The sequence below is a fragment of the Bos grunniens genome, chromosome 24 (genome assembly GCF_055505025.1).
Source record: "Bos grunniens cultivar Pamir isolate PY7600 chromosome 24, Bosgru_T2T1.0, whole genome shotgun sequence".
NCBI lineage: Eukaryota > Metazoa > Chordata > Mammalia > Artiodactyla > Bovidae > Bos > Bos grunniens.
Genome location: NC_141188.1, coordinates 18,157,247 through 18,184,360, shown reverse-complemented (window position 1 = coordinate 18,184,360; position 27,114 = coordinate 18,157,247).

Sequence of the window (27,114 nt, the reverse complement as noted above, 5' to 3'; positions counted from 1 at the left end):
TGGTTTTGCCATATATCAACATGGATCCACCACGGGTATACACGTGCTCCCCATCCTGAACCCCCCTCCCACCTCCCTCCTGTTACCATCCCTCTGGGTCATCCCAGTGCACCAGCCCCAAGCATACTGTATCATGCATCGAACCTGAACTGGAGGTTCATTTCATATATGACATTATACATATGTCAATGCCATTCTCCCAAATCGTCCCACCCTCTTCCTCTCCCACAGAGTCCAAAAGACTGTTTTATACATTTGTGTCTCTTTTACTGTCTTGCATACTGGGTTATCATTACCATCTTTCTAAATTCCATATATATGTGTTAGTATACCATATTGGTGATTTTCTTTCTGGCTTACTTCACTCTGTATAATAGGCTCCATTTCATCAACCTCATTAGAACTGATATAAATGTATTCTTTTTATTGGCTGAGTAATACTCCATTGTGTATATGTACCACAGCTTTCTTATCCATTCATCTGCTGATGGACATCTAGGTTGCTTCCATGTCCTGGCTATTATAAACAGTGCTGTGATGAACATTGGGGTACACGTGTCTCTCAATTCTGGTTTCCTCAGTGTGTATGCCCAGTAGTGGGATTGCTGGGTCATAAGGCAGTTCTATTTCCAGGTTTTTAAGGAATCTCCACACTCTTCTCCATAGTGGCTGTACTAGTTTGCATTCCCAAAAACAGTGTAAGAGGGTTCCCTTTTCTCCATACCCTCTCCAGCATTTATTGCTTGTAGATGTTTGGATAGCAGCCATTCTGACTGGCGTGAAATGGTACCTGATTGTGGTTTGTATTTCTTATAGTGTAATTTTGAGAGTATAACCTCTATTCCAGATTTTTAATCTTTGCTTTTTGGTATTAGTTATCAGTTTTGTACCTTTAATAATCTAATCTTCACTATTCATTTTCACTTAGGGATTTGATTATTGGCTTGATTGCCCTCTCCCCTTTTGACTCTCCCTTTTCTCCCACAGGTCACCTCTATCTCTTTCCTTCCCCTCCTCTTCTCTACTTAACTCTGTGAATGTCCCTGAGTGTTTTAGGCTGTGGAGAACACTAACGGAACTGATTACTGGTTAGACTGGTCCTTCCCTTTTTCACTTCCCCTCTTCTCCTCCTGGTCACCTCTATCTCCCTCCTCCCTCTTCTCTTCCCTATGTAACTCTGTGAATCTCTTTGGGTGTTCCCCACTGTGGAGGATTGTTTCACCATTAAACTAGATGTTTTATCCTCTGTGGTGTATGCATGGTGAAGACTTGAGGCTACTGTAAGAGAAAGACCGAAAGCCAGAGGCAGGAAGCCTAACTTCAAAACTTGAGAACATCAGAGAACTCATGATTCCAGGGACCATTAACAGATAAAAGCTCACCCAAAAGTCTCCATACCTACACTGAAACCAAGCTCCACCTGAGAGCCAACAAATTCCTGTTAAGACATTCCAGGCTAATTCTCCAGAAAAGCAGGAAAACAGACCTGAGCATTAAAATACAGGTTGCCCAAAGCCATGGCACAGACACCCACAGACACCCCAAAACTCACTACTCTACACTTCATTGAACTCCAGAGAGAAGAGATCCAGCTCCACTCACCAGAACACAGATGCAAGCTCCACCAACTAGGGCACCTTGACAAGCGACTAGTCCAACCTCACCCACAGGGTGCAGATATTGCAATAAAGAGGAGCCATGAACTACCAGCCTACAGAAAGGCCACCCCAAACACAGTAATCCAAACAAAATAAAAAGGCAGAGAAATAGTCAACAGATAAAGGAACATGATAAATACCCTTCAAACCAAATAAAAGAGGAAGAGGTAGGGAACTTAACTGAAAAAATAATTGAGAATAATGATGGTAAAGATGATTCAAAATCATGAAAACAAAATGGAGTTATAGATGAATAGACTAGAGATGAGGATTGAGGATATGCAAGAAATGTTTAACAGGAATCTAGAAAAAATAAAGAAGAGTCAATTAATAATGAATAATGCAACTTCATGGGAAATAGATGGGGAAACAGTGAAAATAGTGTCAGACTTTATTTTGGGGGGGCTCCAAAATCACTGCAGATGGTGACTGCAGCCATGAAATTAAAAGACACTTACTCCTTGGGAGGAAAGTTATGACCAACCTAGATAGCATATTCAAAAGCAGAGACATTACTTTGCCAACAAAGGTCTGTCCAGTCAAGACTATGGTTTTTCCAGTGGTTATGTATGGATGTGAAAGTTGGACTGTGAAGAAAGCTGAGTGCTGAAGAAAAAGCTGATGCTTTTGAACTACGGTGTTGGAGAAGACTCTTGAGAGTCCCTTGGACTGCAAGGAGATCCAACCAGTCCATTCTAAAGGACATCAGCCCTGGGTGTTCTTTGGAAGGAATGAAGGTAAAGCTGAAACTCCAATACTTTGGCCACCTCATGTGAAGAGTTGACACATTGGAAAAGACTCTGATGCTGGGAGGGATTGGGGGCAGGAGGAAAAGGGGACAACAGAGGATGAGATGGCTGGATGGCATCATCGACTCTATGGACGTGAGTCTGGGTGAACTCTGGGAGTTGGTGATGGACAGGAAGGCCTGGCGTGCTGCAATTCATGGGGTCACAAAGAGTCGGCCATGACTGAGTTACTGAACTGAACTGAACTGAACTGAATGCAATAACTAAGATCAAAAGCACTCTGGAATGAAACAACAGTAGAATAACTGAGGCAGAAGAGAGGATAAGTGAGATAGAAGATAGAATGGTGGAAATAAATGAAGCAGAGGGGAAAAATAATTAAAAGAAATGAGGACAACCTAAGAGACCTCTAGGACAATGTTACATGCCCAAACATTTGAATCATAGGTGTACCAGAAGAAGATAAAAACAAAGGGCATGAGAAAATACTTGTGGAGATAATAGTTGAAATCTTCCCTAAAATGGGGAAGGAAATAGCCACCCAAGTCCAAGAAACCCAGAGAGTCCAAAAGAGGGTAAACCCAAGATGAAACACCCCAAGACGCATATTAATCAAACCAGCAAAGATCAAACACTAACAACAAATATCAAAAGCAGCAAGGGAAAAGCAACAAATAACACATATGGGAATCCCCAAAAGTATAACAGCTGATCTTTCAATAGAAACTCTTCAGGCAAGAAGACAATGGCAGGGTATATTTAAAGTGATGAAGGAGAGAAACCTACAACCCAGAAAAACTGATACCCAGCAAGGATTAGGAGAAAACAAAAGCTTTACAGGCAAGCAAAAGTTGAGACAATTCAGCACCACCAAAACAGCTCTTCAACAAATGCTAAAAAATTTTCTTTAGATAGGAAACACAGAAAACATTTATAAAATCAAACCCAAAGCAACAAAGTAAATGACAATGGGATCATACTTATCAATAATTACCTTAAATATAAATGGGTTGAATTCTCCAACCAAAAGACAAAGACTGGCTGAGTGGATACAAAAACAAGACCCTTATATATGCTGTCTACAAGAGACCCATCTCAAACCTAGGGACACATGCAGACTGAAAGTGAAGGGCCAGAAAAAGTTATTTCATGCAAACAGAGACCAAAAGAAAGCAGGAGTAGCAATATTCATATCAAATAAAATAAACTTTGAAATAAAGATCATGAAAAGGGACAAAGAAGGACACTACATAATGATCAAACAATGAATCCAAGAAGAAGATATAAGAATTATAAATAGACATGCACCCAACATAGGAGCACTGTAATATGTGAGACAAATGCTAACAAGTATGAAAGGGGAAATTAATAGTAACACAGTAATAGTGGGAGACTTTAATACTCTGCTCATGCCTATGGATAGATCAACCAAAAAGAAAATTAATAAGGATACACAAGCTTTAAATGATACAATGGGCCAGTTATACCTAATTGGTATCTATGGGGCATTTTGGCCCAAAACAAAGAATTTCACCTTTTTCTCAAGTGCACATGAAACATTCCCAAGGATAGATCACATATTGGGCCATAAATCTAGCCTTGGTAAATAAAAAAAAAAAAAAATGAAATCATTTCCAGCATCTTCTCTGATCTCAATGCAGTAACATTACATGTCAACTAGAGGGGAAAAAAAAAAAAAAGCTATTAAAATACAAACATATGGATGCTAAACAACACATTTTTGAATAATCAACAGATTATGGAAGAAATAAAAAAAGAAATCAAAATATTCATAGAAAAAAATGGAAATAACACAACAACCCATTATCTATGGGATTAAGTAAAAGCAATGCTAGGAGGAAGGTTCATAGCAATACAAATTTACCTCAAGAAACAAGAGAAACATCAAATAAGTAATCTAAATTTATACTTAAAGCAACTAGAAAAAGAAGAAACCCAAAGTTAGTAGAAGGAAAAAAATAATGAAAATCAAAGTGGAAATAAGTGAAAAAGAAACAAAGGAGACTATAGCAAAAATCAACAAAACTAAAAGCTGGTTCTTTGAGAAGATAAATACAATAGTGAAACCATTGGCCAGACTCGTCAAGAAAAAAAGAATAAAATAAATAAAATTAGAAATGAAAATGGAGAAATCACAACAGACAACACCAAAATACAAAGAATGCTAAGAGACTACTATCAGCAACTATATGCCAATAAAATGGAAGAAATTAATGAATTCTTAAAGAAGTAGAACCTTACAAAATTGAACCAGGAAGAAACAGAAAAATTTAACAGACCCATCACAAGCATGGAAATTGAAACTGCAATAAAAAATCTTCCAACAAACAAAAGCCAAGTACCAGACGTCTTCACAGGTGAAATCTAACAAAAATTTAGAAAAGAGCTAACACCTATTCTACTCAAACTCTTCCAGAAAATTGCAGAGGAAGGCAAATTCCCAAACTCATTCTATGAGGCCACCATCACCCTAATTAAAAACCAAAGATGCCACAAAAAATAAATAAATAAATAAAGAAAACTACAGGCCAATATCACTGATGAACATAGATGCAAAAATCCTCAACAAAATTCTAGCAAGCAGAACCCAACAGCATATTTAAAAAGATCATACATCATGACCAAGTGGGCTTTACTCCAGGGATGCAAGGATTTTTCAATATTTGCAAATTAATCAATGTGATTCACCACATTAACAGATTGAAAGATAAAAACCATATGATTATTTCAATAAGTGTAGAGAAAGCTTTAACAAAATCCAGCACCCACTTATTATAAAAACTTTCCAGAAAGCAGGGATAGAAGGAACATACCTCAACACAATAAAAGTCATCTACAATAAACCCACAGCAAACCTTATCTTCAATGGAGAAAAATTTAACGCATTTCCTCTAAAGTCAGGAACAAGACAAAGGTGCCCACTCTTACCACTACTATTCAACATAATTTTGGAAGTTTTAGCATCAGCAATCAGAGAAGAAAAAGAAATAAAAGGAATCCATATTGGAAAAGAAGAATTAACACTCTCACTGTTTGCAGATGACATGATCCCCTAAATAGAAAACTGTAAAGACACAACCAGAAAGCTACTAGAGCTAATTAATGAATATAGTAAAGTTGCAGGATATGTAATTAATACACAGAAAGCCCTTTCATCCCTATATACTAACAATGAGAAAACAGAAAGTGATATTAAGGAAGCAATAACATTCACCATTTCAACGAAAAGAATAAAATATTTAGGAATAAATTTACTTAAATAAAAGACCTATATATAGAAAATTATAAAACACTGATGAAAAAAATCAAAGATGACATAAATAGATGGAGAAACATACCATGTTCATGGATCAGAAGAATCAATGTAGTGAAAATGAATATACTACCCAAAGCAATCTATAGATTCAAAGCAATCCCTATCAAGCTACCAACTATACTGTTCACAGAACTAGAACAAATAATTTCACAATTTGTATGGAAACACAAAAAACCTCGAATAGCCAATGCAATCTTGAGAATGAAGAATGGAACTGAAGAAAAAAACCTGCCTGACTTCAGACTATACTACAAAGCTACAGTCATAAAGACTGTATATTACAGGCACAAAAACAGAACTGTAGAGGAATGGAATAAGATAGAATTCCCAGAAATAAATCCATGCATCTATCGTACAATGTTTTTTATAATGGAGGGAAAAATACACAGTGGAGAAAAGACAATCACTTTAACAAGTCATGCTGGAAATACTGGTCAAACATTTGTAATAGAACGATATTAGAACACATTCTAACACCATACACAAAAATAAAATGGATTAAAGATCTAAATGTAACACCAGACACTATAAAATTCCAACAGGAAAACATAGGCAGAACATTCTCTGACATAAATCATAGCAAGATCCTCTATGACCCCCCTGCCAGAGTAATGGAAATAAAAGCAAAAATAAACAAATGAGACCTAATTAAACTTAAGAGCTTTGCACAACAAAGGAAACTATAAGAAAGTTGAAAAGACAGCCTTCAGAATGAGAGAAAATAATAGCAAATGAAGCAATTGACAAATAATTAATCTCAAAAATATGCAAGCACCATATGCATCTCAATATCAGAAAAATAAAAGACCAAATCAAAAAATGGGCCAAAGAACTAAACAGACATTTCTCCAATGAAGATATACTAACAAACACATGAAAAAATGCTCAACATCACTGATTATCAGTTCAGTTCAGTTCAGTTCAGTCGCTCACTCTTGTCCGATTCCTTGTGACCCCATGAATCGCAGCATGCCAGGCCTCCCTGTCCATCACCAACTTCTGGAGTTCACCCAAACGCATGTCCATCAAGTAGGTGATGCCATCCAACCATCTCATCCTCTGTTTTCCCATTCTCCTCCTGCCCCCAATCCCTCCCAGCATCACAGTCTTTTCAAAGAGCAACTCTTTGCATGAGGTGGCCAAACTATTGGAGTTTCAGCTTTAGCATCAGTCCTTCCAATGAACAGCCAGGACTGATCTCCTTTAGGATAGACTGGTTGGATCTCCTTGCAGTCCAAGGGACTCTCAAGAGTCTTCTCCAACACCACAGTTCAAAAGCATCAATTCTTTGGCACTCAGCATTCTTTATAGTCCACTTCTCACATCCATACATGACCACTGGAAAAACCATAGCCTTGACTAGACAGACCTTTGTTGGCAAAGTAATGTCTCTGCTTTTCAATATGCTACCTAGGTTGGTCATAACTTTCCTTCTAAGAAGTAAGCGTCTTTTAATTTCATGGCTGCAGTCACCATCTGCAGTGATTTTGGAGCCCCCCCAAAATAAAGTCTGACATTGTTTCCACTGTTTCCCCATCTATTTGCCATGAAGTGATGGGACCAGATGCCATGATCTTAGTTTTCTCAATGTTGAGCTTTAAGCCAATTTCTTCACTCTGCTCTTTCCATTTCATCAAGAGGCTTTTTAGTTCCTCTTCACTTTCTGCCATAAGGGTGGTGCCATCTGCATATCTGAAGTCATTGACATTTCTCCCGGCAATCTTGATTCCAGCTTGTGTTTCTTCCAGTCCAGTGTTTCTCATGATGTAGTCTGCATATAAGTTAAATAAGCAGAGTGACAATATACAGCCTTGACATACTCCTATTCCTTTTGGAACCAGTCTGTTGTTCCATGTCCAGTTCTAACTGTTGCATCCTGACCGGCATATAGGTTTCTCAAGAGGCAGGTCAGGTGGTCTGGTATTCCCATCTCTTTCAGAATTGTCCACAGTTTCTTGTGATCCACACAGTCAAAGGCTTTGGCATAGTCAATAAAGCAGAAATACATGTTTTTCTGGAAATCTCTTGCTTTTTCAATGATCCAGCAGATGTTGGCAATTTGATCTCTGGTTCCTCTGCCTTTTCTAAAACCAGCTTGAACATCTGCAAGTTCATGGTTCATGTACTGCTGAAGCCTGGCTTGGAGAATTTTGAGCATTACTTTTCTAGTGTGTGAGATGAGTGTAATTGTGCATAGTTTGAGCATTCTTTGGTATTGCCTTTCTTTGAGATTGGAATGAAAACTGACCTTTTCCAGTCCTCTGGCCATTGCTGAGTTTTCCAAATTTGCTGGCATATTGAGTGCAGCACTTTCACAGCATCACCTTTCAGGATTTGAAATAGCACAGCTGGAATTCCATCACCTCCACTAGCTTTGATTGTAGTAATGCTTTCCCAGGCTCACTGGACTTCACATTCCAGGATGTCTGGCTCTAGGTGAGTGATCACAACATCGTGATTATCTTGAGCTCATGAAGCTCTTTTTGTACAGTTCTTCTGTGTATTCTTGCCACCTTTTCTTAATATCTTCTGCTTCTGTTAGGTCCATATCATTTCTGTCCTTTATCGAGCCCATCTTTGCATGAAATGTTCCCTTTGTATCTCGAATTTTCTTGAAGAGATCTCTAGTCTTTCCCATTCTGTGGTTTTCCTTTATTTCTTTGCACTGATCACTGAAGAAGGCTTTCTTATCTCTCCTTTCTATTCTTTGGAACTCTGCACTCAGATGCTTATATCTTTCTTTTTCTCATTTGCTTTTCGCTTCTCTTCTTTTCACAGCTATTTGTAAGGCCTCCTCAGACAGCCACTTTGATTTTTTGCATTTCTTTTCCATGGGGATGGTCTTCATCCCTGTCTCCTGTACAATGTCACAAACCTCCGTCCATAGTTCATCAGGCACTCTGTCTATCAGATGTAGTCCCTTTAATCTATTTCTCACTTCCACTGTATAATCATAAGAGATTTGATTTAGGTCATACCTGAATGGTCTAGTGGTTTCGCCCACTTTCTTCAATTTAATTCTGAATTTTGCAATAAGGAGTTCATGATCTGAGGCACAGCCAGCTCCCAGTCTTGTTTCTGCTGACTGTATAGAGCTTCTCCATCTTTGACTGCAAAGGATATAATCAGTCTGATTTCTGTGTTGAACATCTGATGATGTCCATGTGTAGACTCTTCTCTTGTGTTGTTAGAAGAGGATATTTGCTGTGACCAGTGTGTTCTCTTGGCAAAACTCTATTAGCCTTTGCCCTCCTACATTCCATATTCCAAGGCCAAATTTGCCTTGGAATATGTGTTTCTTGACTTCCAGGTGTTTCTTGACTTTCCAGGTGTTTCTTGACTTCCTACTTTTGCATTCCAGTCCTCTATAATGGAAAGGACACCTTTTTTTGAGTGTTAGTTCTAAAAAGGTCTTGTAGGTCTTCATAGAATCTTTAAACTTCAGCTTCTTCAGTGTTACTGATTGGGGCATAGACTTGGATTACTGTGTTATGAATGGTTTGCCTTGGAAACGAACAGAGATCATTCTGTCGTTTTTGAGATTGCATCTAAGTATTGCATTTTGGAATCTTTTGTTGACCATGATGGCTACTCCATTTCTTCTAAGGGATTTCTGCCCACAGTAGTAGATATAATGGTAATCTGAGTTAAATTCACCCATTCCGGCACATTTTAGTTCCCTGATTCCTAGAATGTCGACGTTCACTCTTGCCATCTCCTGTTTGACCACTTCCAATTTGCCTTGATTCATGGACCTAACACTCCAGATTCCTATGCAATATTGCTCTTTACAGCCTAGGACCTTGCTTCTATCACCAGTCACATCCACAACTGGGTATTGTTTTTGATACAATACCCAGGATGGAGCTTTGGCTCCATCCCTTCATTCTTTCTGGAGTTATTTCTCCACTGATCTCCAGTAGCATATTGGGCACCTACTGACCCGAGGAGTTCCCCTATGATCCCCAAAATGATAGGATACCTATCATTTTGCCTTTTCATACTTTTCATACTTTTCATGGGGTTCTCAAGGCAAGAATACTGTAGTGGTTTGTCATTCCCTTCTCCAGTGGACCATATCCTGTCAGATGTCTCTATCATGACCCTCCCGTCTGGGGTGGCCCCATATGGCATGGCTTAGTTTCATTGAGTTAGACAAGGCTGTGGTCCGTGTGATTAGATTGACTAGTTTTCTGTGATTATGGTTTGTGTGTCTGCCTTCTGATGCCTCTTGCAACACCTATCGTCTTACTTGGGTTTCTCTTACCTCGGACGTGGGGTATCTCTTCACAGCTACTTCAGCAAAGCGCAGCTGCTGCTCCTTACCTTGGATGAGGGGTATCTCCTCATAATCGCCCCTCCTGACCTCGGACGTGGGGCACCTCCTCTCGGCCATGCTTCTGCGGTCTGTCAGTCGCAGACAGTGCACTTCTGCTGCATGGTCCATCACAGCCGGCGCTCCCAGCATCAGGGTCTTCTCCAGTGAATTGGCTCTTCGCATCAGATGGCCAAATTATTGGAGTTGGTTTCTAGGACTAGAGAATTCTCTGTTGGATGCAGGGCACTCCTCTGAATTGTAGGATGTTTAGCAGCATCTCTGGCCTCTTCCCACTAGATGCTAGTGAGACAGTCAAAACCGCAATGAGGTACCAGCTCACTCTGGTCAGAATGACTGCCATCACAAAGCCTACAAACAATAAATGCTGGGGAGGGTGTGGAGAAAAGGGAACCCTCTTAAACTCTTGGTGGGAATGCAGACTAGTATAGCCACTATGGAGAACAGTGTGGAGATTTCTTAAAAAACAAAAAAAAAACTGGATATAGAACTGCCGCAAGACCCTGCAATGCCACTGCTGGGCATACACACTGAGGAAACCAAAATTGAAAGAGACATGTGTATCCCAATGTTCATCACAGTACTACATGGAAGCAGCCTAGATGTCCATCAGCGGATGAATGGATAAGAAAGCTGTGGTATATATACACAATTGAATATTACTCAACTATTAAAAAGAATGCTTTTGAGTCAGTTCTAATGAGGTGGATGAAACTGGAGCCTATTATACAGAGTAGAGTATGTCAGAAAGAAAAACACCAATACAGTATATTAACACATACATAAGGACTTTAGAGATATCTTCAAGAGAATTAGAGATACCAAGGGAATATTTCATGCAAAGATGGGCTCGATAAAGGACAGAAATGGTATGGACCTAACAGAAGCAGAAGATATTAAGAAGAGGTGGCAAGAATACACGGAAGAACTGTACAAAAAAAGATCTTCATGACCAAGATAATCACGATGGTGTGATCACTGACCTAGAGCCAGACATCCTGGAATGTGAAGTCAAGTGGGCCTTAGAAAGCATCACTACGAACAAAGCTAGTGGAGGTGATGGAATTCCAGTTGAGCTCTTTCAAATCCTGAAAGATGATGCTGTGAAAGTGCTGCACTCAATATGCCAGCAAATTTGGAAAACTCAGCAGTGGCCACAGGACTGGAAAAGGTCAGTTTTCATTCCAATCCCAAAGAAAGGCAATGCCAAAGAATGCTCAAAGTACCACACAATTGCACTCATCTCACATGCTAGTAAAGTAATGCTCAAAATTCTCCAAGCCAGGCTTCAGCAATACGTGAACCTTGAACTTCCAGTTGTTCAAGCTGGTTTTAGAAAAGGCAGAGGAACCGGAGACCAAATTGCCAACATTCACTGGATCATCGAAAAAACAAAAGAGCTCCAGAAAAACATCTATTTCTGCTTTATTGACTATGCCAAAACCTTTGACTGTGTGGATCACAAAAAACTGTGGAAAATCTTGAAAGAGATGGGAATACCAGACCACCTGACATGCCTCTTGAGAAATTTGTATGCAGGTCAGGGAGAATCAGCTAGAACTGGACATAGAACAACAGATTGGTTCCAAATAGGAAAAGGAGTATGTCAAGGCTGTATATTGTCACCCTGTTTATTTAACTTATATGCAGAGTACAACATGAGAAACGCTGGACTGGAGGAAGCACAAGCTGGAATCAAGATTGCCGGGAGAAATATCAATAACCTCAGATATGCAGATGACACCACCCTTATGACAGAAAGTGAAGAGGAACTAAAGAGCCTCTTGATGAAGTTGAAAGAGGAGAGTGGAAAAGTTGGTTTAAAACTCAACATTGAGAAAACGAAGATCATGGCATCTGGTCCCATCACTTCATGGGAATAGATGGGGAAACAGTGTCAGACTTTATATTTTGGGGGGCTCCAAAATCATGGCAGATGGTGACTGCAGCCATGAAATTAAAAGATGCTTACTCCTTGGAAGAAAAGTTATAACCTTCCTAGATAGCATATTCAAAAGCGGAGACATTACTTTGCCAACAAAGTTCTATCTAGTCAAGGATATGGTTTTTCCAGTGGTCATGTATGGATGTAAGAGTTGGACTGTGAAGAAAGCCAAGTGCCAAAGAATTGATGCTTTTGCACTGTGGTGTTGGAGAAGACTCTTGAGAGTCCCTTGGACTGCAAGGAGATGAAACCAGTCCATTCTGAAGGAGATCAGCCCTGGGATTTCTTTGGAAGGAATGATGCTAAAGCTGAAGCTCCAGTACTTTGACCACCTCATGCGAAGAGTTGACTCATTGGAAAAGACTCTGATGCTGGAAGAGATTGGGGGCAGGAGGAGAAGGGGACGACAGAGGGTGAGATGGCTGGATGGCATCATCGACTCTATGGACATGAGTCTGGGTGAACTCTGGGAGTTGGTGATGGACAGGGAGGCCTGGTGTGCTGTGATTCATGGGGTCGCAAAGAGTCGGACACGACTGAGCGACTGAACTGAACTGAACTGATGGAATTTAAAAATATGGTAACAATGACCCTATATACAAGACAGCAAAAGAGACACAGAGGTACAGAAGACACTTTTGGACTCTGTGGGAGAAGGTGAGGGTGGGATAATTTGAGAGAATAGCATCAAAACATGTATATTACCATATGTGAAATAGATGACCAGTCCAAGTTCAATGCATGAAAAAGAGCAATCAAAGTTGGTGCACTGGGACAACCCAGAGGGATAGGATAGGCAGGGAGGTGGGAGTGGGATTCCGGAAGTGGGAACACATGTAAACCCATGTCTGATTCATGTCAATATATGGCAAAAACCACCAGAGTATTGTAAATTAATTAGCCTCCAATTAAAATGAATAAATGAAAAAAAAAAAAAAAGAATTTTCCACAGTTTGTTGTAATCCACACAGTCAAAGGCTTTAGTATAATTATCTAACCTTAGTTTATACATCCTGGAGAAGGCAATGGCACCCCACTCCAGTGTTCTTGCCTGGAGAATCCCAGGGACGGGGGAGCCTGGTGGGCTGCCGTCTATGGGGTCGCACAGAGTCAGACACGACTGAAGCGACTTTGCAGCAGCAGAAGCAGTTTATACATCGAGAGTCTCAGTTCTCTGAAACTCAACCCTTTCTTGGGATTTTATTACTTTGACTCCAAACCCAGTATGAGGAAAGTAGACTGCAACTGAACTGTTTATATATCCAACTTTAATCTCTAAAGGAAGAAAAAACCTGAAAGCAACTGAGGTTTTAAACACCAGGAAAGGGATTTATGAAAAGTAACTTGAAGAATATAGAATAGACTCCTTGTGGTGTGTGTGTGTGTGTGAAATGTTTGAACTTAATTGTTCAGTATTAGAAGTTCAGTGAATGTGATGGTCTTCATTGTGCTGAATCATCAGTGAGTAATTTCTTGAGGAGCCTTGGAAAATGACACATGCCCAAAAGGAAAATATGAGGGGCTCTGAGGAAAGTGGAAACTAAGTTTGGTAAGTAAGATTTGGACCTCTACTAGCAAGTCTTTTCTGGGATAAGCCTATCTATTTTGATGTCAATGACAATCAAGTATATGTCCGTTACCTTCCATTTAATGTTATATCAAACTGAAAGGAGTTAGACATGATTTGGGAAAGGAATGCAAATTGAATAGTGTAATGTGGTATTTTGGAAGCTGTGTAGCTGTACCCAGATATAGGCAAAAGTCAATAGAGTGCTCTCACTAACTCAGAGACAGTACTCCAAGCTCTGGTCTCTGGCCCATGCAAAAATTTTAGTGTAAAGCTTACTTTAAAAGAAATATTAAATTTTAAGATAGCAGGTTTTATTTTTCCCCTAAGACCCATATGGAAGATCTCAAGAATATAAACATGTTACCCACCTTTATCCTTACCCCCTGTTGATAAACAAACCTATACCACTGGGTTTGTTTATTCCAAAGTAGATAAGCATGTGCTCACCACCAACAAAACATTGCTGGTTTTACACTCCAGTGACTCTTGGGCCATCTGTCTAGGTATTAAGTATTTTGATTCTTTCTTCAGCTGACATAAGATGATGATCAAGGACAACTCTTTAGTCTCCAGCCACAGAGACTCCAGACTGAGGTAATGAAGAAAGGCTTAACTCCATTCCATTCCATGCAGGAAAATACTTTTACATGGCAAGATATTTTTACATGGCAAAAATACTAACTCCATTCCATTTCCATGCAGGAAAATCTGAGAACCAGAAACGACATTAGGCAGGAACAACACTTAGGAGGTAAACTAGAGTCCAAAAATCTGAGTTCTACTGAAAGTATACTCCCAAAATATAGAAACTAAGGTAGATCTTTTAGCTTTAAAACTAGTTAAAAGAGGATGATAACACATAAGTAAAGAGACTCCGTGATTGTCCAATTCACTCTGCTAGATATTACAGTAGACTTAAAGATAGATAAAAGTACCCCCTAATTTAGGACGGTTTTCAGTGGGGGTGTCAAACAAATGCAGAAGATGGGATATAAACCAAGTAATCATAAAAAGGGAAACTGAAGAATGGATGAGAAAGAAAGGATGAACAAGTCTGACATTATAAAAGAGGTGCTCAAATATCAGTTGCATTTAATAAACTATACCCACAATTCCCAGGTTTTTGCTGGGATTTGATATATTATTTTCATGTTGATTTTGCACTCACATAAGTGCACTCACATAGACCATCACATAAGTAAGAAGTTTTGTATTTTACATGGCAAAAATACTAACTCCATTCCTTTTTTTCCCCCTACTTAAGAAATCATATGAAAATTGAAAATGATTAAAAATGATAAAAATGCATTTGTAACAGAGGTAAATTATTAAAATAATTTGTGATTGAACTGTTATTATTGTTTATCACTTGTGGAACACCTCAGTTAAGGAATTTGTACCAACTAAAATGTTGAGACAAAGTTTTGAATCTTTTAAATTTTTCAGGTTAAAAATAGAAACCTGACAGTGAATAATCATGAAATAATACTACTGGCATTCTTTTACAAAGAAGATAGAAGATATAATCAGCCATAATATTCAGAAATTGGTTACCAAAAATTCTAGGCATCTGGCTATAATCTGAAATGTAGTTTTAAGTATTCAAACAAAAATGGATTTATAATATAATGAAATAAACAGCTTACAATCTAATTGACATGATTATAAATCATTTGTTCTCATTTCTATCTTCTTTATCTTAATGACATTTGTCTCAGGTACACATCAACAAAATAGAAAACAAGCAAATCCTAGGGCATTGCTTGCAACTAGAGATACAAATAATCAATATCACAACTTGAATATATTGAAGCATATTGGGGAAGTTGGACATATCTGAGATTCTCTCTACCAAATCTCGTTTATCTGTCTCAATTTGGCCTCAGTGCTTGGAAACCAACTTGGAATAATTAAAAGTGCATGAATTTGTGAGACAGACAGATCTGAGTTAAAGAGTGTTTCATTCCTAGATCATCTTGAAAAGTTAACAATCTCTGAGTCTCACTTTTTGTATAGAAGGGTAATAGCACCTATCTTTTGGTGAATATTACACATGCTATCTTTTATGTGTCTATTGGAGCTATATGCTAACCCACTGGATCCTGAGAACAGTGTTTGGAAATTAAATGAGATGGTATAAAACTATCTATATTATAAACACTCAATTCATTTTTCATTCCTTAATTTTATACCTCCTTGGCATTAGCCCATCAATTTGATAAGTTCCAGTTAGGTGGGAGGGAGGCATATAGAAAAAAACACTTCTGTCTGAGGCCATAAATAGTGACTTTACATCATGATCAATGTGTCTATGGGACAATAGCAAAGGTTTAGATTCTCTTCTCCTATACTTTGCTTAATGCACTAAAAATGTTCTTCACCCATAACTTCTATGATAAACAGTCCTTCAGGGCTGTTTGCAAATAAATAAATATGTATATAAATAAATAAATAAGTAGATTCCCAGAGCCAGCTTGGAAGAATGTTTGATAATCTGAATCATTACGGAGGTGAAATTTCATTACACAGATGGTGACATCCCGATGTCTATCATCAAAACACAGCAGGTAGAAACTATCAGCCAGGCCCATTCCCTTCCATAAAATTACACTTATATTAATGTCACTCCAGATTTCATTATGCAGAAAATGATATTGCACAGGTCTCTAGCACCAGTAGGACAGCAGGGGGTGTGGATGTAGGGGTGGGGAGGGAAGAATAAGGGTAGTGATGGGAGGGTAGGAAAAGAGACTGTCTGTAGAAAGACCACTGGAACAAATTTAGATGAAGACTGCCTAAGACTAGTAGGCAGACAACAAAGTACACAAATATATACTTTATATATTTAAATATATATATATGCATATATATATATATATAATTTTTACAAATCCTTATAGATTCTGCCATCAGGTCATGCTGTTTTTTGATTGACTCACTGTCAGACATGCTCTGGAAGCCCCCGATGAAATGTTTAAAAGGCTGTCCTGTGGGAAGCAAGCCGATTTACAGTTAATTTTTATTAATGAAGGATGACAGGCATCTACATTTAGTCAATAAGATATTACACCAGTTTAAGAAAGCACTCCTGTGTTTGGAGCAAGCATCCCCACCCCCACCCTACCTCTCTCTCTCCCTTTCTCACACGCTCATGTGCATTCATACATACATATATAAGCATGCACAGTAATTCATAGTAAAATAAATTATGAAAGAAAGGGGAACATCTACTTATTTAGATGTCTGTACTCTGCTATGAGGCAGCTAATAGGCATGTACTCTGAGTTACAAGCTGAAATCAAGATAGATAGGAGAAACATCGGAGAAGGCAATGGCACCCCACTCCAGTACTCTTGCCTAGAAAATCCCATGGATGGAGGAGCCTGGTAGGCTGCAGTCCATGGGGTCGCTAAGAGTCAGACACGACTGAGCGACCTCACTTTCATTTTCACTTTCATGCATTGGGGAAGGAAATGGCAACCCACTCCAGTGTTCTTGCCTGGAGAATCCCAGGGACGGGGGAGCCTGGTGGGCTGCCGTCTATGGGGTCGCACAGAGTCGGACACGACTGAAGTGACTTAGCAGTAGCAGTAGCAGGAGAAACATAAACAATCTCAGATATGCACATGACACCATTATAATGGCAAGTAGTGAAGAGGAACTAAAGAACCTCTTGATGCAGGTGAAGAAGGAGAGTGAAAATGCTGTCTTAAAACTAAATATTAAAGGAAAAAAAAAAAAAAAGAAAAAGTAAGAACATGGCATCTGGCCCCATTGCTTCATGACAAATAGAAGGGGAAAAGGTGTGGAAGTAGTGACAGATTTCCTCGTCTTGGACTCTAAAATCACTGTGGATAGTGACTGCAGCCATGAAATCAGAAGATGATTGCTTCTCAGCAGGAAAGCTATGACAAACTTAGACAATGTGTTAAAAAGCAGAAACATCACTCTGCCGACAAAGGTCTGTATAGACAAGGCTGTGGTCTTCCCAGTGGTCACTGACAGTTGTGAGAGCTCTCCTGTAAAGAAAGCAGAGTGCCAGACGACTGACGCCTTCAAACTGTAATGTTGGAAAAGACTCCTGAGAGTCCCTTGGACAGCAAGATCAAACCAATCAATTTTAAGGGAACTCAACCTTGAATCCTCATTGAAAAGACTGATCCTGAACCTGAAACTGCAGTGTTTTGGTCATCTGATGTGAACAGGGGCCTCATTGGAAAAGTCCTTGATGCTGGGAAAGATTGAGGACAGAAGAAGAGGGAGTCAGAGGATGAGATGGCTTGATGGCATTACCAATGTAATGGACATGAATTTGGACAAGCCTTGGAAGATGGTGAGGGACAGGGAGGTGTGGAGTTCTGCAGTCTATGGAGTCACAGAGAGTTGGACACAACTGGGTGACTGAACAAACAACTATGCTAGAGTGGGTACAGGTGGATGATAGCAAATGCTATTTGTTTCTGATGTTACTTCCCGTAGTTTGATCCCCCATTCCTATTTCCCACACCACTCTTGCCCCCTTGGAGAAACCACTGCCATTCCTTATGTAAACTGGGATACCACATCACTTTTATAGCTGGCCCAGCTACCTCTACTTGGGCTTCTAACTTACTCCCCACATTGTAACAAGTTTGATCTTTACATAATATTAATCCATTGTATTTACTTTCTGATGAAAACCCCTCAGGATGTCTTCTGACTTTCCAGACAAATGAAGAGTCTTCCATGTGAATCTGGGACACCTTACAGTAGAGGGCCTGCCTGTATCTCCAGGCTTTGGTTTCTTTCAGGGTCTTTTTGGTCCATCCTACAGTTTTGGGGTATTTTCTTAAACAGATTTTTCATTTTTCTAGGATCAGCTCCAGCCTTGGTATCTTAAAGGTCTCTTCCCCAAGGTGATGTCCTTCCTTCCATAGATGGTTATTAATCATTCACCAGTGTTGTCTTCACCACAAAATAACACCTTTGGTTGTTAAATACTACATCTTATTTAACTCCTTCATGACAGCCCACTGATACAATGCTACACTTCACCCTTCTAATCCCACGAAGGAGGTACGGTATCCTGTCTTCTATGACTGATTACGTTTCCCCTTTCCTAGTAATAACCATCACACATATCTTAATTTGAATCTTATCCAATTTTAAAGAGCAGGTTATCTGTTATCTTCTCTATGGAAATTTCTCAAGTATTTTGTACTCCATTCATGTCTTCTCTGTTTGTATAATATTTATACAGAGTTCTACAGACATTTGCATATACATTTACTGTTTTCTGAGAGGTATATATCCAACTGGTCTCACCAATGAAGTGTAAAATCCATTTGTTATGGGGATTTTTAAAACTTGTATACAACATTAATATCAGATTTAGAGTAGTCAGTAAATATACAATGAGGAATGACTGAAACAAGGAATGAAATTAAATAATCATTCTGTTCATTAACTAATCATTAGATGAGTTTCATTTTTTAATTTTAATAAGCTATGTATGTTGTATTTTAAATGTGTACATTTACCTATATATGTATATATACACACACACATAACACACAGTGTTATATACAGGATAATAGACTGCAGTTGGGTATATCATTCCTTTAATTCTTTGTTTTTTGCTTCTCTTCTTTTATCAGCTATTTGTAAGACCTGCTCAGGCAAGCACTTTACCTTCTTGCATTTCTTAGGGATGGTTTCAGTCACTGCCTCCTGTACAATGTTACAAACCTCTGTCCATAGTTCTTCAGACATGCTGTCTACCAGATCTAATCATTTGAATCTATTTGTCACTTCCACTGTGTAATCATAAGGGATTTGATTTAGGTTATACCTAAATGGTTTTCCCTACTTTCTTGAATTTAAACCTGAATTTTGCATTAAAGGGCTGATGATCTGAGCCACAGTCAGCTCCAGGTCTTATTTCTTTGATTGTATAGAGCATGTCCATTTGCATCTGTAAAGAATATAATCAATATCATTTTGGTATTGACCATCTGATGATGTCAATGTGTAGAGTTGTCTCTCATATTGTTGGAAGAAGGTATTTATACGATCAGTGTGTTTTCTTGGCAAAACTCAATAGAGACTTTGCCCTGTTTTATTTTGTAATCCAAGGGCAAACGTCTCTAATACTCTTGGTAAGGCTTGACTTCCTAATTTTGCACTCCAATGCCCTATGACGAAAAGGACATCTTTCATTTGTGTTAGTTCTAGAAGCTCTAGTAGGTCTTCATAGAATGTCCAGCTTCAGCTTCTCTGTCATTAGTGGTTGGGCCATAGACTTAAAGGACAAAAACTGCAAGGACCTAACAGAAGCAGATGAGATTAAGAGGAGGCAGCAAGAATCCACTAAAGAACATACAAAATAGTCTTAATGACCCAGAAATCCATGAAGGTGTGGTCAATCACCTAGAGCCAGGTATCCTGGAGTGTGAAGTCAGGTGGGCCTTAAGAAGCATTACTATAAACAAAGCTAGAGGTGATAGAATTCCAGATGAGCTATTTCAAATCCTAAAAAGATGATGTTCTTAAAGTGCCACATTCAATATGTCAACAAATCTGTACAACTCAGCACTAGCCACAGGACTGGAAAAGGTCAGTTTTCATTCCAATCTCAAAGAAAGTCAATGCCAAAGACTGCTCAAGCTCCTGTACAACTGCTCTGATTTCACAAGCTAATGCTCAAAATCCTTCAAGCTAGGCTTCAACAGTACATGAACCAAACACTTCCAGATGTACAAACTGGGTTTAGAAAAGGCAAAGGAACCAGAAATCACATTGCCAATATCTGTTGGACCATAGAGAAAACAAGGGAATTCCAGAAAGATATATACTTCTGCTTCATTGACTACACTAAAGCCTTTGACTGTGTGGATCACAACAAACTGGGAAATTCTTAAAGAGATGGGAATACCAGATAACAGTTACCTTCCTCCTGAGAAGCATATATGTAGGTCAAGAAGCAACAGTTAGAACCAGACACAAAACAATGAATTAGTTTCAAATTGGGGAAGAAGTACGTCAAGGCTGTACACTGTCATCCTGCTTATTTAACTTATCTGCAGAGCACATCATGCAAAATGCTGGGCTCGTTGAATCATAAACTGGGATCAAGATTGCCAGGAGAAATATCAACAACCTCAGATATGCATATGTCATCACCCTTATGGCAGAAAGCCTTTTGATGATATAGCCTTTTGATGATAGTGAAAGAGGAGAGTAAAAAAAAAAAAAAAAAAAAAAAACTGGCTTGAAATTCAACATCCAGAGAACTAAGATCATGGCATCTGGTCCCATAAATTCATGGTAAATAGATGGGGGAAAAGTGGAAACAGTGACAGATTTCATTTTCTTGGGCTTCAACATCACAACAGTGACTGAAGCCACAAAATTAAAAGACACTAGTTGTTCTTGAAATAACCTAATTAGTTATATTGGTCTATTCAGCTATTCATCTTCATTTAATGTTCCAGGCCTCCACTACCCAATAGAGTAGCCACCAGCCATGTATGGCCATTGACCACTTGAGATGTGGTTAGTCCAAACTGAGTTGTGCCATAGCTGTAAAATGCACATCAGATTTCAAGACTTAGAAAACAAATAGGTAAAATATACTCCTTCTATTTTATACTGAATGCATGTTTAAATGTTAATATTTTTGATATATTGAGTTAAATAAAATACATTATAAAAATTAAAAAAAAAAAAGACACTTGCTCCTTGGAAGGAAGTCTATGCCAAACCTAGATAGTATAATAAAAAGCAGAGACATCAGTTTTCCAACAAGAGTCCATATAGTCAAAGCTATGGTTTTTCCAGTAGTCATGTATGGATGTGAGAGTTGGACCATAAAGAAGGCTGAGTGCTGAAGAATTGATGTTTCAAATTGTGATACTGAAGGAAACTCTTGAGAGTCCCTTGAACAACAAGGAGATCAAACAAGTTATTCATAAAGGAAATTAACCCTGAATATTAATTGGAAGGACTGACACTGAAGCTGAAGCTCCAATACTTTGGCCACCTGATGAGAAGAACTGACATCTTGGAAAACTACCCTGATGCTGGGAAAGACTGAGGGCTGGAGGAGAAGGGGACAACAGAAGATGTGATGAACAGATTGCATCACCTACTCAATGGATATGAGCTTGAGCAAACTCCAGGAGATAATGAAGGACAGGGAATCCTGACGTGTTGTAGTCCATGAGGCTACAAAGAGTCAGACACAATTTAGCGACTGAACAACAACAATAGAATACCAGGATAAGATGCCTCCTCAGTGGGTTTATAAGAAGCAAATTTTGTTTCTAGTTTTCCATTCATATTGCTTTGCAGTTTCAAGCATCACAATTTCTCAGATACACCTTTCCTGAGGCCATTTTATGCCTCAAGATTAGACAATTACAGTGGTGCGATACTCTCTCACTACTAGACCTCTCAAGTGTTCTTCATGAGATTTCTTGATCTTTTTCAAACCTCCTTTACAGGAAACTGGATGAATTAAATTACCAAAACTAGGACTTAACATTTATAATGTGGACTGCAGAATGTTATAAATTTCTTTGATCTTTAAGTGGAAACAGTGAACTGGGGTTTTCAAACTTTGGGTTACCCACAATTTAATAACTGGGGTGGTTGTTGACTCTCAGGCAGAAAACTTAAAAGATCTCAGTTCAGTGTACTTTAAGAAATCTCCAGGATAACAATGATAACAATTCTAACACACATCTGATTCTCTACATGTGAAGTGCAGAGCACATTTTGAGAAATACTAGAGATCAGTTGGGCTTCCCAGGTGGTGGAGTGGTAAAGAATCCACCTGCAGATGCAGACGATGCAAGAGAGTCAGGTTCAATCCCTGGGCCAATAAGATCCCCTGGAGAAGGAAATGGCAACCCACTCCAGCATTCTTCTATAGAAATAGAAAGTTCCATGGATAGAGGAACCTGGTGTGTTACATATAGCCCATGGCATCTCAAAAAATTCAGACACAACTGAGGACTGAGCATACACACACATGAAAGCAATTATATAGAAAAGTGTGTGTATGTAAGTGAAGTTACTAGTCAGAAAAACTAAGCACTAGCAAGTTGATCCTGTTTCTCCTACTCTAAAAGACAGTCTTTTACCTTCATTCATCAAGAAATTCTGAATTTCAAAATATCTGTCATTCCATTCTTATATACATGCCCACCGATAACTGCAGTTACAAAATTACCCATTTCTCTATCAGAATTTTCATTCACCAAGTCATATAACATTCAGGATTTGATTTAATTAGTTGATTTAAATATACCAACTTTGCAATAAATTCAATATATTACTTTGGTAATATAATCTGAATGGCTAAACAGTGAATAGAATTGGTAACTTCAGATTGAACTCATAAACCAAATTAAGAGCCTATTTGCTTTTATTTTGTTACTTTCTTTTCCTAGAATTTTTTCCAGCTTTTTAGGTTTCCACTTCTATAACCCCTTTTATTACCCAGTTTCTGATATGACTAGTAGAGACCACACACACACACACACACCTGAATCCAAAGACAAATTTATTGTACTATATCTTATTTTTAAGTCTTACTAAATCACTGTTCTTGATTATTGTCATTAATGGTTTTGAACATTTCATTAAGGTTGGTATCATGTTGTTAAGTTCAGTTAAGTTCATGATGTCAGTCGCTCAGTCATGTCCAACTCTTTGTGACCCCATGAACTGCAGCATGCCAGGCCTCCCTGTCTGTCACCAACTCCAAGAGTTTACCCAAGCTCATGTCCATTGAGTCGGTGATGCCATCCAACCATCTCATCCTCTGTCGTCCCCATCCCCTCCCGCCCTCAATCTTTCCCACCATCAGGGTCTTTTCAATGAGTCAGTTCTTTGCATCAGGTGGCCAAAGTATTGTAGTTTCAGCTTCAACATCAGTCCTTCCAATGAACACCCAGGACTGATCTCCTTTAGGATGGACTTGTTGGATCTCCTTGCAGTCCAAGGAACTCTCAAGAGTCTTCTCCAACACCAAAGTTCAAAAGCATCAATTCTTTGGTGCTCAGCTTTCTTTACAGTCCAACTCTCACTTTCATGCATGACTACTGGAAAAACCATAGCTTTGATGAGATGGATGTTTATTGGCAAAGTAATGTCTCTGCTTTTTAATATTCTGTCTAGGTTGGTCATAACTTTCCTTCCAAGGAGTAAGCGTCTTTTAATTTCATGGCTGCAATCACCATCTGTTGTTTCCACTGTTTCCCCATCTATTTGTCCTGAAGTGGTGGGACCAGATGCCATGATCTTAAATTTCTGATGTTGAGCTTTAAGCCAACTTTTTCACTCTCCTCTTTGACTTTCATCAAGGGCTCTTTAGTTCTTCACATTCTGCCATAAGGGTGGTGTCGTATGCATATCTGAGCTGATTGATATTTCTCCCAGCAATCTTGATTCCAGCTTGTGCTTCCTCCAGCCCAGCGTTCCTCATGATGTACTCTGCATATAAGTTAAATAGGCAGGGTGACAATACACAGCCTTAATGTTCTCCTATTCCTATGTGGAACCAGTCTGTTCTAACTGTTGCTTCCTGACCTGCATATAGGTTTCTCAAGAGGCAGGTCAGGTGGTCTGGTATTCCCATCACTTTCAGAATTGTCCACCGTTTCTTGTGATCCACACAGTCAAAGGCTTTGGCATAGTCAATAAAGCAGAAATAAATGTTTTCTGGAACTCTCTTGCTTTTTAGATGATCCAGCAGATGTTGGCAATCTGATCTCTGGTTCCTCTGCCTTTTCTAAAACCAGCTTGAACATCTGGAAGTTCACGGTTCACGTATTGCTGAAGCCTGGCTTGGAGAATTTTGAGCATTACTTTACTAGCGTGTGAGATGAGTGCAATTGTGTGGTAGTTTGAGCATTCTTTGGCATTTCCTTTCTTTGGGATTGGAAAGAAAACTGACCTTTTCCAGTCCTGTGGCCACTGCTGAGTTTTCTAAATGTGCTGGCATATTGAGTGCAGCACTTTCACAGCATCATTTTTCAGGATTTGAAATAGCTCAACTTGAATTCCATCACCTCCATTAGCTTTGTTTGTAGTGACGCTTTCTAAGGCCCACTTGACTTCACATTCCAGGATGTCTGGCTCTAGATCAGTGATCACACCATTGTGATTATCTTGGTCATGAAGATCTTTTTTTGTACAGTTCTTCTGTGTATTCTTGCCACCTCTTCTTAATATCTTCTGTTTTTGTTAGGTCCATACCATTTCTGTCCTTTATCAAGCCCATCTTTGCATGAAATGTTCTCTTGGTATCTCTAATTTTCTTGAAGAGATCTCGAGTCTTTTCCATTCTGTTGCTTTCCTCTATTTCTTTTCATTGATCCCTTATCTCTTCTTGCTATTCCTAAGAACTCTGCGTTCAGATGCTTATATCTTTCCTTTTTTCCTTTGCTTTTCATTTCTCTTTTTTTTCATAGCTATTTGTAAGGCCTCCCCAGACAGCCATTTTGCTTTTTTGTATTTCTTTTCCATGGGGATGGTCTTGATCCCTGCCTCCTGTACAATGTTATGAACCTCAGTCCATAGTTCATTAGGTACTCTATCTATCAGATCTAGGCCCTTAAATCTATTTCTCACTTCCACTGTATAATCATAAGGGATTTGGTTTAGGTCATAATTAAGTGGTCTAGTGGCTTTCCCTACTTTCTTCAATTTAAGTCTGAATTTGGCAATAAGGAGTTCAGGATCTGAGCCATAGTCAGCTCCCAGTCTTGTTTTTGCTTACTGTATAGAGCTTCTCCATCTTTGGCTGCAAAGAATATAATCAATCTGATTTCAGTGTTGACCATCTGGTGATGTCCATGCGTAGAGTCTTCTCTTGTGTTGTTGGAAGAGGGTGTTTGCTATGACCAGTACATTCTCTTGGCAAAACTCTATTAGCCTTTGCACTGCTTCATTCTGTATTCCAAGGCCAAATTTGCCTGTTACTTTGGGTGTTTCTTGACTTCCTACTTTTGCATTCCAGTCCCCTAAAATGAAAAGGACATCTTTTTTGAGGGTTAGTTCTAAAAGGTCTTGTAGGTCTTCATAGAACCATTCAACTTCAGCTTCTTCACCATTACTGGTTGGGACACAGACTTGGATTACTGTGATATTGAATGGTTTGCCTTGGAAATGAACAGAGGTCATTCTGTTGTTTTTGAGATTGCATTCAAGTACTTCATTTCGGACTCTTTTGTTGACTATGGTAGCTACTCCATTTTTTTCTAAGGGATTCCTGCCCACAGTAGTAGGTATAATGGTCATTTGAGTTACAGTCACCCATTCCAGTCCATTTTAGTTCGCTAATTCCTAGAAAGTTGACGTTCATTCTTGCCATATCCTGTTTGATCACTTCCAATTTGCTTTGATTCATGAACCTAACATTCCAGTTTCGTCTAGTTAAGGCTATGGTTTTTCCTGTGGTCATGTATGGATGTGAGAGTTGGTCTGTGAAGAAGGCTGAGCGCTGAAGAATTGATGCTTTTGAACTGTGGTGTTGGAAAAGACTTGAGAATCCCTTGGACTGCAAGGAGATCCAACCAGTCCATTCTGAAGGAGATCAGCCCTGGGATTTCTTTGGAAGGAATGATGCTAAAGCTGAAACTCCAGTACTTTGACCACCTCATGCAAAGAGTTGATTCATTGGAAAAGACCCTGAGGCTGGGAGGGATTGGGGGCAGGAGGAGAAGGGGACGACAGAGGATGAGATGGCTGGATGGCATCACTGACTCAATGGACATGAGTCTCAGTGAACTCCGGGAGTTGGTGATGGACAGGGAGGCCTGGCGTGCTGGGATTCATGGGGTCGCAAAGAGTCGGACACAACTGAGCGACTGATCTGATCTGATGCAATAATGCTCTTCAAAGCATGGGACTTTGTTTCTATCACCAGTCACATCCACAACTGGGTATTGTTTTTGCTTTGGCTCCATCCCTTCATTCTTTCTGGAGTTATTTCTCCACTGATCTCCAGTAGCATATTGGGCACCTACCGACCTGGGGAGTTCCTCTTTCAGTATCCTGTCATTTTGCCTTTTCATACTGTTCATGGGGTTCTCAAGGCAAAAATTCTGAAGTGGTTTGCCATTCCTTTCTCCAGTGGACCACATTCTGTCAGACCTCTCCACCATGACCCGCCCGTCTTGAGTGGCCCCACATGGCATGGCTTAGTTTCATTGAGTTAGACCAGGCTGTGGTCCATGTGATTAGACTGACTAGTTTTCTGTGAGTATGGTTTCAGTGTGTCTGCCCTCTGATGCCCTCTCACAACACTTACTGTCTTACTTGGGTTTCTCTTACCCTGGACTTGGGGTGTCTCTTTACGGCTGCTCCAGCAAATCGCAGCCATTGCTCCTTACCTTGGACAAGGCATATCTCCTCACAGCCGCCCCTCCTGACCTTGAACTTGGAGTAGCTCCTCTCGGCTCTCCTGTGCCTGCACAGCCACTGCTCCTTGGATGTGGGGTAGCTCCTCCCGGCCGCTGCCCCTGGCCTC